The following is a 19,999-nucleotide window of genomic DNA, read 5'->3' on the forward strand; positions in this document are numbered from 1 at the left end:
CTAAATGCAAAGTACCAGAGACAAGAGACTATCAAAATAAAACAAAAAACAATAACAGAAGAAAAATCAGAGCACTTCCTAGTCCAAACAAAACAGAAAAAAAGTCTGGGGGTTGGTCTGGCAAAGAGGCAAGACAGGGAGGGTGAAGCGGTGTAGGAGGTTGGCCCAGCCACTGGGCTAGGTTCAGAGGCAGAGGCTGGTGACAGGGAGGAAGAGATGTTGGGGACCAGCCAGGAGGCCCACAACAGAACCAGAACCATCAGGAGGCTGACGGCAGCAGAGGTGACAGGATACCTCAGGTGGTTCAACTGTAGGCTGGTATCAGGGGGGTGTCATGTTCCTAGGTTTGTCACCCAACGTTTTGTGTTTCTTTGTTATATTCTTTGAGTTATTCATGGTTCAGTTTCCTAGCCAAATCATTTGCATTTCTTATTCTTAGTTATTTTATTAGTCTTTGGCTTCTTGTTGCTGTGCCTCTCCCGTGTTCTGCGTTTCACGTCTAGTCATTCTCGTCTTTGTGTTCGTTCTGTGTTTCCTTTCTGTCTCCTCTGTCACTTTTGTTTTCATGTCTGTCTCTTCCCGGTCCCAGTGTCAATTCTCTGTTTTGTGTCTCATGTTTCCTGTTTTATTTTGATAATCCTTTGTCTCATGTTCATTGTATTCGGTTTTGCTTCCTCCCTGTCTCATTAAATCTGATTAGTCCCAGCTGTGTTCTCCTGTTTCCCATCCCCTCATTATACTCTGTGTATTTCGTCCTCATTCTTCCATCGTCTCTCGTTGCTGTGTGTTTCTCCATGTTCCAGGTTTTCCGTGCTCTCAGTTTCCAGTCTTAGTTTCTCAGTTTTTCTCGGTTTAGTTCCTTGTTTCTAGTTTTTGGTTTAGTTTTTTTTCTTGAACCAAATCTTTGAGTTTTTTAACAGCAATAGAGCTGCCTTCTTTTGTTCGTCCCTTTGAGTTAAGAGTCTTGCATTTGAGTCCTACCCCTGCCTGCCACACAGCACTATGTATGGGGATGATGGAGACTCCTGTGGCATGGCTGGGGTTTGGCAATGACAGCAAAGACCCTCGGGTTGCTGCTTATCAGTTTGTTACCCGTTGAAGTTCAGGGTCTGGGTGTTGGGCAGCTATCTGGCATTCACTCAGCTAACATCACTCTGGGTTCTTGGCTAGCTTAGCATTAGCAGGTGATTGCAAAGAGAGGCTGTTGTGTTAGCATGGAGCTGGCTCCAGAGAAAAAAGGTTAAAAGTGTTTAACCAACTTAAAAACCTATAGGCAGACGTTGTTTTATTACAAGAGACTCACAGGCCTGTCACAGGCTTGAATGAACTTAAAACACCTGAGTTTCCTAATGTGTTCTCAGCCTGTTATAATTCTAGACAAAGAGGAGTAGCAATTTTAATACATAAAAATATTAATTACACAATATTCGACACAGTTATAGATCCAGAGGGCAGATTCCTAATCGTTAAACTATCTATACTTAATCAAAAGCTATGTATTGTAAGTGTATATGGTCTAAATGTTGATGACCCCTCATTCTTCCACAGATTCTTTAGTGCACTCTCTGAACACCTTGATTGCACACTTATTCTTGGGGGCGACCTCAGCATGGGACTAAATGAAAAAATTGCATAGGCTCAATACAGCAGGAACTCAGCGCAATTGGCAGTCCACAAATATAATCAAACAGTATATGAGCGACTTTGGTCTTTGCGATGCATGGCGCTCCCTTCACCCCAACAGTAAGGAATATTCTTTTTTCTCACATGTTCATCACTCCTACTCTCGTCTGGATTATTTTTTGGTCAGCAGCTCACTGCTGAGCGACATTTCAGACACTGAGATTCACCCTATAGCTGTCAGCAATCATGCTCCTGTATCTTTAACACTAATGCACAAGAATAATACTACGCCAAGTAAAAACTGGAGATTTAATACATCACTACTCAAAGATGGAGAGTTTATCAAATACTTTAAAAAAGAGTGGACTCTATATTTAGGCTATAATGACACTCCTGGAACATCAGCGTCTGTCCTCTGGGAAGCAGGGAAAGCTGTGATGAGAGGTAAAATAATTTCTTTCTCATCACATAAGAAGAAAGAAGAAAACAAAAATGTTCAGGAATTAGAAAAAAACATCAAATCCTTAGAAAATGACTATGTGTCCCACCAAGATCAGAAAACATTGAACGAAATACGCAAAACAAAACTAGAATTAAATGAAATCCAATGTAGAGGTCTGGGCATTCCTCGCTGCACTGTACAGCATACACCACATTGTCCAAAACACAGACTTAACAATGTGGTGTATGCTGTACAGTGCAGCGAGGAATGCCCAGACCTCTACATTGGAGAGACCAAACAGCCACTTCACAAGCGCATGGCACAACATAGAAGAGCCACCTCCACAGGACAAGACTCATCTGTCCATCTGCATCTAAAGGATGCACCTTGGCTCAGGCAATTAGAGGATCATCAGGGGGTCCTTTTGTCCCTCTGCGGGGGGATACTCCCACTAGGTTTAAATCTGGGACTCTCCACCATTTGACCTTAGAACTGAAGAAGCTTCTCGGATGAGAGGTGAAACGTCTTCAAGCAACTTAAAGAAGTCCAGACGCTTTTCTTTGCAAGCTCCTTTGATTAGAGAAAATAACCCCCCTCTTAATTCATCCTGACCAAACTGGTTTCATAAAAGGTAGGCACTCATCAACAAATACACATAGATTATGATGCAGAAAAGGCAGAGTTTGACAGAGTTAACTAGAAATTTCTATTTGCAACTTTACACAAATTTGGTTTTGGAAACTCTTTCATAAGCTGGTTAAAAATATTATATAACTCCCCAACAGCTTGTGTCAGAACAAATGACCAAACATCCTCCAGCTTCTGTCTCCTGAGGGCACCAGGCAGGGATGCCCACTCTCCCCTTAACTGTTTGCAATTTTTATTGAGCCACTAGCAGCAGCAGTTAGACAGAGTTCAGTAATTAAGGGCATAAAATGTAAGAACGTGGAACATAAAATCAGCTTTTATGTGGATGATGTGTTACTCTTTCTCCAAAACTCACAAACCAATCTCTCTGGGGTAATTGCATTGACCAACTCTTTCACAAGAGTCTCAGATTATTCAATTAACTGCTCAAAATCTACAGTTCTTCCGATTAATTGCTCCTTCCATAATTCTTCATCTACCTGACTGCAATCTGGAAATATTGAATAGTTAGGTATCAATATTTCTCCTAAGCTTGCAGAATTAACTAAATTAAACCACATCCCACTTTTAAAGACAGTAGAAGGCGATCTGGCTAGATGGAAATCTTTACCCATATCACTCATGGGAAGGACTGCCACTATAAAAATGATGGTCTTACCAAAAATAAACTATTTATTTTCAATGATCCCAAGTAAGCCATCACAAGACTGGTTCAGATCTCTAGACTCGTATATTTCTAAATTCCTTTGGAAAGACAAACTCCCGCGTATCAGCTTAAAAACATTACAAAAGACCAAGGACAAAGGAGGACTAGATCTGCCTAACTTTAATCACTACTTTTTAGCCAACAGGCTTCAGTTCATCTCTAGATGGTAGATGGTAAATGGCCTGTATTTGTATAGCGCTTTACTAGTCCCTAAGGACCCCAAAGCGCTTTACACATCCAATCACCCACCCGTTCACACACACCTTCTGAGATGAACCTTGGCTAGATGTAGAACGCGCACTATGTAATAATCTAGAAATTTCAGACCTACCATTTATCAGCTCAAACATCCAACGACATGAATGCTTTAAAAGCATTCATGTCTGATGCACTGATAGGAAGCAGGAACCATGCTCTCCTGTGTTTTAAATGCACTTTAGAACAACACACAGCAACACTACATATGAGCGGGCGGAGGGAGGTTTGGGGTCTTCACTCACCCCGGTCTTGTTAGCCGTCAGGGCTGGGGGGCTGGGAGGAGGTGCTGGCCGTCAGATTGGGGTCTGGGATGCGGGGCCTCCCTGCTACTGCAGACAAGGAGGTGGTCCGCTTGCCTCCACCCCAGAGAGAAGGGCTACATCTCCTGGCTCTAGGTGCGGCTTGCCCCTCTGGGGGCGGGGGTACCTGGACCTGGGATATAGAGTATGTTTGGGGAGTGTGATTGTCTGTGCAGTGTCTATTTGTATCTGTCTACACATTGGGTGAGTGCTGAGTATTTGGTTGTGTATATGAGGGTGGGAATGCACGTTTGTGTCTGCGTGCGCCTGTTCGTCTGTGTCTATATGTCAGCTTGGGTCTTAGACTCAACCTCTCTGGGTACATCTCAGGCTCTCTGAGGTATGGAGGCCCATCTCCCCTCACCACACTCCCTGCCGGTGGCTGATGCCCTCAGACGTTGGTGTGTTGGTGGTTCTTGGTGTCGGGGCTGGGCACTCATGTATGTACCAGCTCACTCTTGGTGGGGATTGGCGGGGCCTGGTGCCTGTGGCCCGGCTGGGCCCCTTCCAGGGGGTGGGGTGCCCTCAGGCCTCTAGCCTCTGGGCCTGAGGCCCAGTCCTCTCTGGCACAGCTGGTTGCCGGCAGAGCCCACAGGCACGTCACTGCAACCCTCTCTGGCCTCTGCTTGGTGGCTGCTGGGTGACCTCTCGTTTGGGGCTCTCCAGCTCTTCCCAGGAGGGTGGCACGGTTGCCCCTTTGGTGGTCCTCCTTGGGTCCTCGTACTCTGGGGCCTCTGGATGTCTGGGGCCTTCTTCTCCTCCATACCTGCTTCATGTCCTGGGGGACGGGGCTATGGCTCCCCACACTCCCTAGCAGATCATTGGAGGAGAAACCTTTGGAATACAAGCATGCTGATGCACACAGGTGTACACACGGGTGTTTACAGACACAAACTACACCTTTCTTGGCTGCTGCCTCAAAGCACATTGTGCGCTGTCTATCTTGCGTGCTGCACAATAACACGTAATATTTAGTATCTACGGTTATCTACTGTTAGCTAGTTTATTGTGATGGTGCTGTTTTTATTATTTTGCTCTTTCTTGTTTGTTTTCTCTTCTGTTTTTTTTATCTGCATACAGGTGATCAAGATGTTTTGTTTGTTTTTCTTTTTTCTTTCTTCCCCCCTTTCTCACCGTCTCTTCTCCCCTCCTCTATTTTTCTTTCTCTCCCTCTCTTTCTTTCATTCTTTCTCCCTGTCCTATCCCCCAGTCATGTCTGTCCCATCTGTAACAACCGAAAGTCAAATCAAATAAATACATAATTATAATAAAGGTCAATCAAATGGACCAATATGGCAAGGCCATGATTCAGACAACAATTCTGATGGCTGGGCTCTCTGTCCTGGTCATTGTGTCCTTGGGCAAGACACTTTACCCTACCGCCTACTGGTGTTGGCCAGAGGGGCCGATGGCGCGATATGGCAGCCTCGCTTCTGTCAGTCTGCCCCAGGGCAGCTGTGGCTACAACCGTAGCTGCCTCCACCAGTGTGTGAATGTGAGAGTGAATGAATAGTGGAATTGTAAAGCGCTTTGGGTGCCTTGAAAAGCGCTATATAAATCCAATCCATTATTATTATCATTATTATTATTAAAGATCCAAACGGGACAGGCAAAAAAAAAAAAAAGAAGAAGAAGAAGGAAAGAAAACAAGGCAAACAACTGCACCAGTGTAAAGCAGCAGAGCTCCACCTCTCATGAAGAAGATGAACAGCATCTCCATTCCCCAGTAGTGCGGCTCGTACCCTGGGGTAAGCCAGGACATTTATTTGAGAGTCCTTTCTAAAACAGTAAGCCAACTGCTGCCACACATCCAAATCCATGCTTGCTGAGTCCAATCTAGTTACATTTGTTTGTCGTATGTCGCTGTGTGGCACAATTTGAACCCAAATGCAGGACAGAAACTTCAAAACAAATTTGCTACGTGTGACTCTTCTGATCCTCTACAACTCGGACAATAAATACTCACCAGATAATGAGGGGAGTAAAAACAGCTAGGAGACATAGTGGGAACAAATCGGGGATAACAAGACAAGAAGAGTAAAAGCACAAGAGAAGACTGGTTAGATAAATTAAAAGCCAAGTGGTAAAAAGTGGTCTCTCCTCCTGCTTTCTATGATTGGCCACATCAACCTTATAAAAATGGTTGTGCTGTCATGTTTTAGATCTCTCTGAGAACGTGTGCATTTATCTACCAGTGTCTTTTCTTAAAAAATGTGATTCTCTTATTCTTTCCTTTGTGTGGAGGAATAAACCTCGTATCTCCAAAGCTAAAGCCTGAATCCTCATTAGTTATGGATTATTCCCCGCCAGTGCTGCTGTTTTTGGAAAACTGCCTTCCTATGCCGCCTTTGGTGATAACGTCATTCTTAGAAACTCTGATGATTTTGAACCATCTGCATTTCCCTTTTTACTCTTCTATGACCAACAGCCATCGGCCAGCGCTGATGAATACAGTCTTCCTCGATTGAAAAAGAGGGGGATTGTGCTGTTTCAGTCACCAAGACAAAACTCGACAAAACTTTTGGTACTGTCTCCCTCTTATGTGATAAATGTGGTGTCACAGAAGAGTCACTCTCACAACTGTTTTGGTGTGGTCCTAGACAATTTCTGGAGGGCCATTTTTGAAGTTTTCTAAGCAGTTTGTTAGGGACATCCAACTAGACTGGAACCTGGCCATCACTAGCTGCTCTGATAGGACTTGGCCACGTCCATCTCACCAAAGGAAACTCCTCAGGGAAGGCATGATAAAGAGAATAATCTTACTAGAATGAAAATCCTATCATCACCTCCCAGTTTTAAAAGGTTGCTCAATGAAATACTACTTCTCACTAGACTTGAGCAGATTCATTGCTGTAAAGGCAAGTCTCCCACCAGTTTCCAGGCCATCTGGAAACCATCCCTGGACTTTCCTGGACCAATTCTGGAATTGCTTCATGCTGCTGTATGCTTGATGTCCACTTATCACTATATTTTTAATCCTGTGACTTTGTATAACATCTCTCCACCCATTGTTTTTGTTTCATTGCGCTTTTTGTTTGTTTCTCTTTTGTATAAAATGTTCTTAAAAGTTCAATTTAAAAAAAGACCCAAAACCATGATACCCATAGTATGCCAGCAAAATAGCTCCCACACAATTAAACCATCACCACCAGCCAGAAAACTTGACACAAGGCAGGATGGATCCATTCATTCAGGTTGTTTATGCCAAACTCTAATCCTACCATCCAAATATCACAGAAGAAATCAAGATTCACCAGACCAGGCAACGTTTTCAGTTGTCTATTGTCCAATTTTGTTGAACATTGCAAATTGTGGCTTTAGTTTCCTGTTCTTAGCTAACTGGACTTTATTAATTATATATTTGCATTAAAAATCCTTTGAATGTGTCTACAAAATGAAGTGGCTGGTGAGTATATATATAAAGCACACTGTCTGCTGCTGTGTGTTGCATGTAAGAAAGAACAACTTCAGACAATGTCCTAGCCTGATTCCCCCACCAGTTTCCAGAGATCATGCATGAAAAGAGAAGAACAGTTCGATTACCAGCTAATAATCACTATTCTTCACAATGTTCAGGCTAAATAGTGCACATTATAGACTGTATGGCTTCAGTCACAAAAAAAACATGCCCTAAAATGAGAAACCCCACTAATCCAGAGGTTAAAAACAAACAACCACTGTTATTATTTAAGAGCTTTTGGTTTAGGTAGCAGGGAGTGACAAAGAATACAAGTGGATTATCAAAGCAGCAAGCCTACAACGCACATGATAGAGTATTAGGTAACAAACACGATTATTCAAATAAGAATCAAGTTATTAGCATTGCAAATTAAAACAGTATTTAAAGCACAGCAACATGCCCTTCAAATTTCTCCTGCTGCAGAGAAGTCCCAGCTCTCCCCAGTGTTAAAAAAGTTATAAGGCAGGAAGAGTTAGCACTTCCATGCTAAACTTTACCGCCACACTGAATTATCATTGGATCCTCCATTTCTCATAGAAACTCCAGACTGTCATAATCTCTTCATTTCTATAATGCAATTGTGTCGTGTGCCACAAATTTATTAAACCACCACTGAATGTAATGTAATGTATTGTAATGGTTATCAAAATCATTTTAATCCACCAGCATGCATAAGCTCTTTAATCAAAATCACATATTTTAATGCAAAATGATTATTATTAACCACATGAATATTTTTTGATTACGATACCAAGTTACAGTTTGTTACTTGCATTCCTGAAAAGAAAAAATAGTTTTAGTAGTTAAACATTATACTTGATTATTTCTGACTTCTCAGAGAAGTCAAGGTAAAGTTTAGTTATATAGCACAGAGTTGACCTAAGTGCTGAACATTAAAATTATATAGTTACACGTAATATTACACTAAAAATCCAGAAAATTTTAACACAATACTCAACATTTAAATAAATTAAAATGAAATAAATAAAACCAATTAATAAAATCAAAATGGACAATACAATACAATCAACTAAGGTCCATAGCCTCAAATTTGAGAGTAGTGTATTTTTATACCTGATAACTTCACTGTGATTCCACATTTTCTGGGTGCAGTTTCTTCTTATTTCTACAAATAATTATTAGAATGTAGATAATTTTTTTTAAAAAAGTAAAATATCATAGCATCCTATTCACAATTTGGTATAATGTCTGAATTATTTATAATGCCTCAGAAATCATATATATACATACATATATATCTATAGATAGAGAGATAGATAGATAGATAGATAGATAGATAGATAGATATCAAACGACACAATTCCATTATAGAAATGAAGAGATTATGACAGTATTATCAAGACTACGTGAAGTACCCTCAGAAGGTCTGCTAGATGATGTTAATGCAGCACTACGAACGATACCTACAAACACCATTACTGCACCTGCTCGCCTGACTACAGTGGGACTCAGAGCCTTTAGTTGTTCTGCCCCGAGACTTTGGATGCACTTCCTCTTGGTCTACGGACCACACACTGTCTCACCACTTTTAAATCACTACTCAAAACTCATCTGTTTAGAATTGCATACACCTGATTTGTCTTAGACCATTTTTACCTTGCTCAGTTTTTATATTTGCTTTTATACTTTTATGACTGTTGATGTCTAAATTTTATCCACCATGTTTGTTATATATACATTTTTCTTATGTTTTTTATGGTATTGTTTACGTGTTACTGTAAGGTGACCTTGAGGGTCTGAAAGGCGCCTATAAATAAAATGTATTATCATCATTATTATTATTATTATTATTATTATTACTGAGACTTATAAGCTGATCTATACTACGGCAGCAGTGATCAGTGAGATGCTTGGATACATGTTGAACAGCCACAAGGAGCAGTACCCTCCATAGAGAAGGAGGCTAGAGGCTAAGATCAAGGTAGCACAGGGGGAGGTTAGCCAACTATTGGAGCTGCAGAAAAGTGCGATGAAGAAGGTGCCTACGAAGAAGCAAGCTGTCCATACCCGGGGCCTTGGAAACTGCCAAGCAACGACTCACAGCCTTGGCCAGTCGCTTGAAGAGGTACACGAGACGGATCGAAGGTAGGAGAATAAATATGCACCATATATGCAGTCGTGAGTTAGTAATAACTTAACAGCATTTAAGAATAGTATTAACTTAGTAAGAGTAAATTAATACTATTCTTAAATAAATAACTGATGTGCACATGCTTTACTTTTTCTAATATAAACAGTATACCATCCAGTTACACAGCAGCCTGTGGAATAGTATAAATAGCTGGGACAATAGTACACTTCCCCATATGGACACCACCATTATTATGTATTATACAAATGAGGTGAACACCTCAACAGTTAAGAAACCAGTCAAAACAATGGAGTGATGCAGAAAGTCGTCTTTTTTCTTGATTCCTGTTTCAACATCCCATCTGCATTCACAGTCATCAGTGACAGCTTCTCATCTAGCTAATGAAGCATAACAAACACACTGATGCAATTTTTACATAAGGTTCATAGTAGCAAATCAGTATGCCAGTTAAGTTCAGTCTTCCACTGAACAAGATATCTTTCATTCATTATTGATGTTGTGTGAGAGGCTCTTTCCCGGAAGGCACCCTAAGATTCCCATAGCCAGACACAGCATCAAAGCTTCCATATAATCTGGTCTACTTTTTTTCTGACCTATCCACATCCCGACTCTCTACATGGTTTGTAATTACTGCTTTCCCTAGCCATGCATGTTTAATTACGTCATAACTTACAACCTAACAGTGAGAGCGATATTTGTGATATCTTTATTAAGAATGATTTTTACAGTTAAAGGTAAATATTTTGCATAAAAGCAGTCTTACTAGGACTGGGCGATATGACCCAAAATTCATATCTCGAGATTCTTTAGCTGGATGGCGATATACGATATATATCTCGATATTTTTTTAAAGCCATAAGGTAAGAACAAAACGAGAGTTCTTAGTCAAAGCTGTGTCCCAGATGTCACACAGGCACTTTTATTAACATACAGCATAGATGTGCAAGAAAAAAATACTCAGAAATAAATTATCAGCATTCATTAAATGATACATGTCCATAAATAAAATAAAACAATGTTGTTTTTGTGCATAACAAAAAGCTCACAATTGTGCAGTCAAAGTGTAAACTAACAGATGCTGAGCATAATAACAAGCAGCTGCTCTGTTCCCAAGTTCACCTGTGTGACTGACAGCCTGGAGTTTGAAATCCTCTTTGTAACCACGTCTCTGAACAGGTGCCATTTATGGCCCTTACACACACACAATACGGTAATATTACGTTGAAGCAGAGTACGTATCACTCCGCGAGGCTCCCGACTACGGTAGCCGTAATGCTCCAACAATCAAGCGGTGCGGCTTCATAGTTTACCAAAGTCGTACTAAACTTTGACAGATTGCCACATAAAATCGGTTCGCGGTCAGTAAACACAACCAGAATTCATACATAAGGTGCACTGTTGATTTTTGAGATGCGTGGGGCTGCACGGCGTCAACGGGTTAGCGCAGTGAGTGCGGTCAGCTCATTAACGCGTTGACGCCGTGTAGCCCCCACGCACGGGGCGATCCGTGGTAACTTGTTAAGGGAGATTTGCTGTGTTAATGCAGTTATGCTGTTAATATCATTTTAACGAGATTAACGCTGACAGCACTAAAATAATAATCTCCAAATGTTTTCTTTTTAACGAGCAGCTCCTCTTTGATAGCTGCCGTGTCCGTCTTGTGCTGCCTGCAGGTGAAGCGATGGGGGAGTTCAGTGAAAGAGAGGCGAGGCAGAGTAACGCTGTGTAGAGACAAAAGTGGACGAAAGAGAGGCAGATCTTATATCTCGTATAAAAATATATTGATATATTTAATCCTTTAAGACCGACCATAGAACCAAGTCTGCCAGAGCTAATATTATATGTTTACATGCTGTGGAGCCATTTTTGGGAGCATTTCAAGTTGCTATACATCAATACAACCATTATAGCCCAAATTTTAATAATATGTCTGCATTAAGTCCAAAGAAACTACATAAATCCAAAAAAGTGCACTAAACTACAAAACAAATTGTAAATCGTTTTTTGTTTTGTTTTTTTTACATATATTTCTAGTTAGAGAAATTTAAGAGGTTGATTGCTCAAAACTGTAAATACAAAAAAGTTGCACAAAATAGTTTCCCACCACAGGAAATTTATTTTGAGTGTCTTCATAGTTTTATTTTTGAGATACACCAATTTTTATACACTGCAGGAAAAACGAAAATAAATATTATAGTGCAAATTTGAAAAAAAAACAGCATGTGCTTCAAAATAAACTATTTCCAGCAGTGCCTTTTGGGTTCTGAGCATCCCAGAAACTATTCAGAAAAGCATAAAGCCAAATATGACTTTTAAAAACACCAGTATAGGCTTATAAGGCCTTGAATTTTCCGCTAGAATGATGTCACTTCCAGTTTCGGCCAGGTAATGGCGGACATACGATAGTTCGCGCTGACGTCTATTCCAACCTAGGAAGTGTTACGAACAGCTGATCGGATTGGCAAAGCGTGTTTCTGGAATATTATGTTTTTGTTGCTGCAAGCGCTTTTTATGCAGTTTTTGCAAAGCTATATGTGGAAGGAAACCATGACCGAGGACAAGCTGATGGCATAAGATGTAAGTACAACTCCTCCGGTTTCATATGCAAAAAAAATTATTGCGCTAGCTCACGTGGTTGCAGAGCTACAGGGATTTAAAAGTAGTTACGCAAAACGGAGCGTGCTGCTCTGACCGGCTTTAAAGGGTTAAAAACTCAATATGTCGCCCTGTCTTAAGTCTTACTATACTGTACATTAGCACATTATGCATCTTAAATAGTTACGTGGACTGATGCTGGTAAAGCAGCAACGCTGATCATTTTATTACAGATGAAAGAATTTAGACAGTTTTTCACTCTTAATGATACTGCAGTGTTTGTTTGACTTTGGGACCTGAAGCTGACGGAGTTTAGGACCCAGATTACTCAGAGAGGCTCCTGACTACGGTAGCCATAATGCTCCGACAATCCATCAAGCGGTGCGGCTTCGTAGCTCACCAAAGTCGCACTAAAATATTTTTGAAAGATTTCTGAGCGCCGTGTACCACATAAAATCAGTTCGAGGTCAGTAAGCACAACCAGAATTCATACATAAGGCACACTGTCGATTTTTGAGAAAATTAAAGGATTTTTAGTGCACCTTATTGTGTGGAAAGTACGGTATATAAATGTAGCTTATGCATAAGTTCAGTAAGGAAAATCTGTAATCACTGCTGCTTTCTTGGGTGTTCAGCTGCTCGTCTGTTCGTTACACCATTACCACATTCAAAACCATGTCCAACACAATACTGACATCATTACTCTAGTCCAGTCACCTTCTTGCCCACCTATTTCAGCCAGTCAGCGTCAGATTGGTTTACAAATGTTTTGTCTTTCTCCCCATCAGACTTTCACTTAGAGCTCCATCCAAGCCTCATCGTCACCACCACCATCAAGACCCCGGGAGGTCCTGTCCTAAATCCTATCACTGCTATGATTCTGTTCTGCTAATATGGTTATTGATGTTTAATGTGTTCATTTTCTATCTCAATAAAACATGTTAAATTCTTCTTATTTCAATGAATCTATGATATATATTTTTTAAATATCTTTCTTTTAGGTCTCTTTGTTTGGTTTGGGGTCTCAGTGTAGTTTGGTTTCCTCTGTGTGTCATTTGTTTTTCTCAAGTCTTCTTAGTTTTGTTATCTAGATTTTAGTTTCCTTACATTTCATCTCTTGTTTCTGTTATCATGCCTCCCCTGTGTTCCTCACACCTTCTAAGTCAGTCTTGTCTCTGTGATTGTTTGCCTTTCTGTCTTTGTGTGAAGTCGAGCCTTAGACCTCTAAATTTCATCATAGAATGACTTAAGATGAAAATAGCAGTTTCAGTGGTATTTGATGACATCGTCTTTTACAGTAATGTTAATATTTACCTTTATTGTCTATTGAACACCGTATAGGTTAGAATTATAAACGGTTCAACTGTGCAGTGTTGCGTTACTGCGGTTAAAAGGAGATAAAGAGTTAATTTCATGATAAAACACATTTTACCTTTACCTGTGTCTGCTTTTCATCTGTACTCTGAATCACATTAAAAACATTTGCTAATGTAAACTAGATCACTATAGATTTTGAGCTTATTGTAGCTTTAAGACTGACTAGTCTGCTTCTATATCATTTGTTGCCAGCCATGGAGTAGGGATGGGTACCGGTATCCGGTGCCATGATGGCACCGGTTCTGACATAAACGGTAGTAACTAGACAGAAAAGCAGCGCACATTTCGGTGCTTTTTTTTTCCTGAGATGTGATACACTTTGGATTCTAGCCAATCATTTTACGTTTCCATACAGATTAAAATGCCCAAGGTGAAGCGGTCAAAGTCTGGCTGTACTTCACAGCAAAAGATGCAAACTCAGCAGCTGCAACAAGTGCTTTAAGCTGATACTGTGATACTGTCAAAGGAGGTAACACCTCGAATCTGATGAAACACCTGGCGACGTATAGCATTTTTTAAAAGCCGAGAAATGCGCCGTATTTGATAGCTTGCTGCGAGACCTCACACCGAGCACATCTACTGCGGGTGTGGTGCCTGTTATCGACCCGGAGTTAGCAACATCCCCCAAAAACCCGAAGAGGAGAGTCCTGGCCCCTAGCCCTGCCAGTGTAGCAGAAATGATGAGGATGATGATGCAGCAGCAGCCGTTCTTCTCTGCGTGAGTAGCTTCATGTTGTTCGTGTGTAATTTACGTTGAGTAGGCTAACCACGTTATTACATTAATGCATGTAAGGTGAACTAGCAAACACCATCATAGCTACATGCAGCTGTCTTCTTGTTTGATGGCAGATACTCCCTTCACCCTGGACAAAAAGGCTAAAATGACCAAAGAAAAAGTGGGAAACAGTTAAACATGAGAGGTTTTTGGACAAAGTTTGTGTTTTTTCCATTGTTTAAGCTGCTTCCAGCCGAGAGTGATACCATATATGCCCCATAGCTGCAGAAAAGGCTAACATTGTTATCTTTTTACAAAAAAACAGCTGAACATGAGAGGTTTTTGGACCAATTTTGTGTTCTCCATTCTTTAAGCACCGGCACCGTTTCAAAAGTACCGGTTTGGCACCGGTATCAGATAAAACCTAAATGATAATAGCTCCAGATCCAGCTGAAAGTAATTTAAAAGGATACCTCACCTTACTCAACAGCACTGTGTCTGCTGTGGAAACCTTCTACAGTCACCCAGGATCTGATGTTTTCAACCAACATAGACACAATAACCAAAAAGGCCCAGCAGAGCTCACACTTCCTGTGTCAGGGCAGGAAGTTCAGTGTTAGTGTTTCTTCACTAGGAGTCTGTCACAGCAGCGGAGCCACTGTACAGATTGGAAGTTGCTGTTCCACGATTCCTGCCATGGACACGAGTCCTGTGCGGGATCTGGGAGAAAACGGCACAGAGTGCTGGGATTTGCACATCCTTGTTCACTGTTTGCTGCTGTAAAGTCCTGCGTTTGGGTCCTCTCATTACCTCAGACCTGACATAAACTGAGTAAATTATATTCTTCTAAGCTAGCAAAGCTGCTTACTTCAAGCCTGACATTATCCTACAGGTGAAAGAATGATTCCAAGTCACTGCCCCACAGCAAGGATAACAGCTTATCAATTTAAAACTGATATTGATCAGGTATCAGCAGAAACCGGTACTGGATCAGAGCAGAAACTGAACTGGTTCAGTGTAAACATGCTGTAACACACCTGCCCATCTTAACCCAGACAATAGAAACAAGAACATTTCTACAAATGTCTCTTTAAAAATAAAAAAAACACACAAATGCAAATTTAGTAGGAAAAACTGTGTAAATGAATAACAGGGAATTCTATACTGTAATAAATTATGACCAACAGGCAAACAAATACCATGACCACATGTCATGGTTGCATGTTTGGAGTTTATTTTTTCTAGAGCAGGACTCCAGCATTGTACACCATAACATTTCAGTTTTAACTTGACAACATTGCCTTTAAACACCAAACCAATGTGAGCCTAAACGGAGGAACCCTAACAAAGTAAAGACATTCACAGCTTGTCTCATACAAAGAGCTGAAAGAGGCTAAATCAAAAAAACTCATGCAACATTTATAAAGCTGTACTGAGGCTGCAGGGAACCAAAACAGCATGTTTGGTGCAGACATGAAACTTAATCTTGTGTACCCCGTGTCTGAGTCATTCTGTACTTAGATCTGTTTTAAAAGTAAAGTTCTGCCATTTTCTTTAAACTAGTTTTCTCCTGTTTTGTGGCTGGACAGGGAGTTTAGACATTGTACGTGTTTTTAGATAAGAATTGTTTTTATTTTTTAGCCAGGATGGAGATTGACTGTTTAAGTCAAGTGTGAAGCTGTGAACTTGTGAAAGTGAACCATTTAAATGCTGATCTGGCAGCACGGTGGTTAGCGCTGTTTCCTCACAGCAAGATGGGCCTGAGTTTAATTCCACCACCTGGCTGGGGCCTTTCTGTGTGGAGTTTTCATGTTCTCCGCATGTCTCTGTGGGGTTTTTCCAGGTACTCCGGCTTCCTCCCACAGTCCAAAGACATGCGGTGGGGATATGTTAATTAGTAACACTAAATTGGCCATAGGTGGCCATGGTTGTGACAGACTGGCAACCTGTCCAGAGTGTACCCTGCCTATTGCCCTAAGACAGCTTGGATAGGCTCCAGCTCCCCCACCTACCCTGGTGACCCTGACAGGGATAAATTGAAGAGAAGCTGGGTTTTATTCAGTAGTTTTAAGTAGTGGATTGCTACATTTCTGTGATACATTTTATGCATCACATAAAATGTATCACATTGTGTGTCACAATAGTGTGTCTGCTAGCTAAAGGCATAGCTGGAATATTTTCCAGCAAAAGAAAAGATTGTGAGATAACTTCATTCAGAGACTGAAGATAAGAAAGGAAGAAGAGCGGTTACATTTAAAAAGATAGGACTGCCATGTGAATCTTTAAAGCTTCATTTAAAAAGATATTCAATTCAATTCAATTTCTTTATTGTCCCACAAGGGGAAATTAGTTTAGCAGCAGGATAAAAATAAACAGAACAATAAAATAATAATAACAATAATAATGATAGAAAGTTCGAGGACAATAATTTGCCATTAAGGAGACAAGACGCAGTAGGGATAAAAGAGACCTGGAGTCTTTTAGTCCTCCTCGTACTCTAAAACGGCGGCCGGAAGGCAACAACTCAAGCTCACTGTGAAGTGGATGGTTCACACTATTAATAATAGAATGAGCCTTTCTAAGCACATTTCTATTGTAAATGTCCAAAAGTCCATCTTGCCAGCGCCCTGAAATTTTGCTAGCAGTTTAAGATAGGACTGCCATGTGAATATTTAAAGCTTTATTTAATGTCCTCATTTTTTCAATCACACACTGGATTTGTTTATGATGTGAAGCCATGTTTTGCATTTATGAAACTTCCCATAAAAATGAGGTATACAAAGTTTCTGTTATTCAAATGTTGCATGACGTGGGAGTTTAGTGCAGGATAAACGAGTTAGCGTGACTTCCTTTGATGATTTTACAGTAAAGGTCTATGATGGACTGGTGCACAGTGGCTGTGGTGTTCATGGTCAGTTTGGTTGCATCGAGTGTAACAGAGATTCATTTGAATTTAAGCAGTTTAGATTCAACCATTATAGTAACTGTAATATCAGCCAAGATAGCTTAGCTGGGAAACATCTGTTTACATCTGGTTTAAGTCATTGTGTAAATCCACGAGGAGCAGTAAACCTCAGAGCAGCAGCACAGGTCAGGTGATCAAAGCCTGCACACAAAGAAAACCTGGATAGAAATTATTGCAAGCTGTGATTATGTTTCACACGCAGAGCTACTACAGCCAATTTCAGGGTTCCCCTACCTGCCAAGTCCCACTTGTATGTTAAATTAATATAGCAAATAGAATTACTTCTTACATTTTTCCTTTTCTTTGAATAATCATCAGTAGTATTTATTTTTATCAGAGTATTACTTAACACAAGTATCATTACTTGTAATTATTAAGAACAGAATTTTGCAACCTCTGAATTTTTCAGAGTTTAACTACTGAACTAACCAAGAACCTCTCATGTAATGAGGCTGAATGCATTTCACTGAAGACTCCTGAGCTTAGTGTTACAACTGAACTAAGAAAGAGAAGCGAAGTGAAGCAGCAGCTACTTCTCTGACACTCGGCCAGCATCTGTGGAGTGGAGCAAGTCACACAGAAGCCTAACAGACCATCTCCTATCCCTGAGAGCATTTTGCCATCTGCCGACTGTTACTGGTAATCACATGACCAATCACATTTTATATGCAGCTTTAACATCATTTCCTTAGGGATCATTAAAGTATTCGGATTCATATATCGTTCAGGCACACGGTGCGTAACAATATGACTCGCGTCGTCCATGAAGAAAAAGTCACATTTGAAAAATGATCCATGTGATGGAGCTATAGAAGGAGAAGTTCAACGAGGAATAGGAGACGCACATTAGAGTCAAATTAAAATGTATGGAATAATTAAAGATCTTTCATTTTGGCACAAGAAACATTGCTGATGGAATTAAGCACATTATTAATGCAGGCTTACTCCAGGCTATTGCGCCACTGATGTTATCCTTTGATATCTTCCAAAGTCATTAATATTGCATCGTGTAGCTGAAGTCTTAATCACCAGCTTCACTGCTGTACTGTATAAAGGAGTATTTTTTTCTGGTGGTAATAAGTCGGAGGCACTATCAAACCAACCATCATTTAAAGCTAAAATTGCCATTGACTTTGAAATTCCCACTGACAGCATGCCATTCTGTCATGGCTCCCCACCCCCTCGATGGCATTTCACAGAGGACAATGCTGCTGTGCGCATACAAGTGGGTTAATTAAAAGATTCGTAAGTCAGTCTGAGAACATTGACATACTGGAGAGCGATTCCAGCATTAGAAAACATCAAAGGGTTTAAACTCCAGGCATGAAAAGCATGGGAAATGAGCTTTCACATTGAGAAGCGCCTCCAAACCCTGCAGGAAGAGAGGAGCCTCTCTTTGACTCTCAGGTAGCGAGAGCTACCCCCACCTGCTCCCACGAGGAGGGGATGAGAGCAGAAACACTCAGTGTTAAGAAATGAAGTTATGATATTGTTGTGACTGTTTTCAAGACAAATGTATGAATAAATACATTTATCCAGGGCTTTCCTTTGTCTTTTTGTTGAAATCAGAATTCAATTCTTGGCTTGAAAGCAGCTGAATGAATCAAGGGGCATGCTGGGTGGGAGTGATGCTGCACATCATATCACGAGGTGATGCAAACCTGCACTTCCCCTGATGGACCGTTTCACAGTCAGGAGTGGGCTGCAACAGGTAAATGCATCAACATCATCATTACTGTACAAACCATCTCCTCTCCAGTGCACCACGTTCACCGCTGATGACCACCAGACCACCTCAAATATTACATTATTTTTAAAAAATCTAAAACTAAAATTTCAGAGATGCCGCGACGCACAATGTGACCAAGTGTCCGGATCCATCACTTCCCGGCGGCGCCAAAACAAACGGGTCAGGTGCCCGGACACAAGAAATCACGGTCCCTCTGTGACCCACTTAACAGAATAATTAACAGCAGCACATTGCTCACAACTTTTCAATAGCTCTTTGCACCAATGTTTAGAATTTCTCATGGAGAAACTTACCCCCGTCGCGCAGCTGCTCTCGGTATGTTTAGTACAAATGGGCATCCTATTTTTTTCTTTTTCCCCCGCCCTCAGCCACGCCACCTTTGCCTGAACGCAGCCGAGCAGGGAAGAGTGGAGGAAGTGAAGTCCTTATGCCAAAGGCTGCTGCACCCGACCTGATGGCGCGCAGCTGCGCCGCGCTGCCGCAACATGGCAGTACCGGGTCTAACCCCGCGTGACGGAGTGACTGACACCGTTCACCACATGACGAGAGCCTTTAGGTGGTGCTTTAACCCAAACAGTTCATCTTTAACTTTCAGATCTGAAGGTCACGTTTATTTAGAAATTCTGAATTTAAGAAATCATGTTGTACGAAGGAAAGGTGTTAGTCTGGGCTGTCACCCTGGGTTGTAGAGTGGTTACCATAGATTCTTTATAGCACCTAGTATGTACCACTTGTTTGTATAAATGAGGACTTCCACACAGGCGTTCAGCACTGACGTTTTTGTCCTTCAGCTAAAATTACAAATAAATAAAAGGGAAACCTTTTCCCCTTCTTAATTTTCTCCCAAACCTTATGCGAGCTACAGGTGGGCAGATCGATCGATATTACTGATACATGGGGCCGGAGGAGTCGAGCTCAGAGCGAGAGGCGGGGTACAGCCTGGACTGGTCACAGCCTGGACTGGTCACCAGTCTCTGGCAGGGTTAGCAGATAGAGACGTTCACATTCACACCTAAGGGCAGTTTAGAATCACCAGTTAACCTCACCC

General features: G+C 41.1%; 1 protein-coding gene across 1 annotated transcript in view; it reads right to left on the reverse strand.

Annotated features, from left to right (window-relative positions):
• LOC146493865 (retinoic acid receptor beta-like) overlaps nt 1-19,457 on the reverse strand; it is a 229,692-nt gene extending 210,235 nt beyond the window's left edge. Inside the window, exon 1 of the mRNA XM_085149712.1 lies at nt 19,245-19,457. The gene's annotated coding sequence lies outside the window, so the exon portion shown is untranslated. The remainder of the gene's footprint in view (nt 1-19,244) is intronic.
• Nucleotides 19,458-19,999: the final 542 nt, after the last annotated feature.

The sequence above is a fragment of the Neolamprologus multifasciatus genome, chromosome 22 (genome assembly GCF_963576455.1).
Source record: "Neolamprologus multifasciatus chromosome 22, fNeoMul1.2, whole genome shotgun sequence".
NCBI classification, from domain to species: domain Eukaryota; kingdom Metazoa; phylum Chordata; class Actinopteri; order Cichliformes; family Cichlidae; genus Neolamprologus; species Neolamprologus multifasciatus.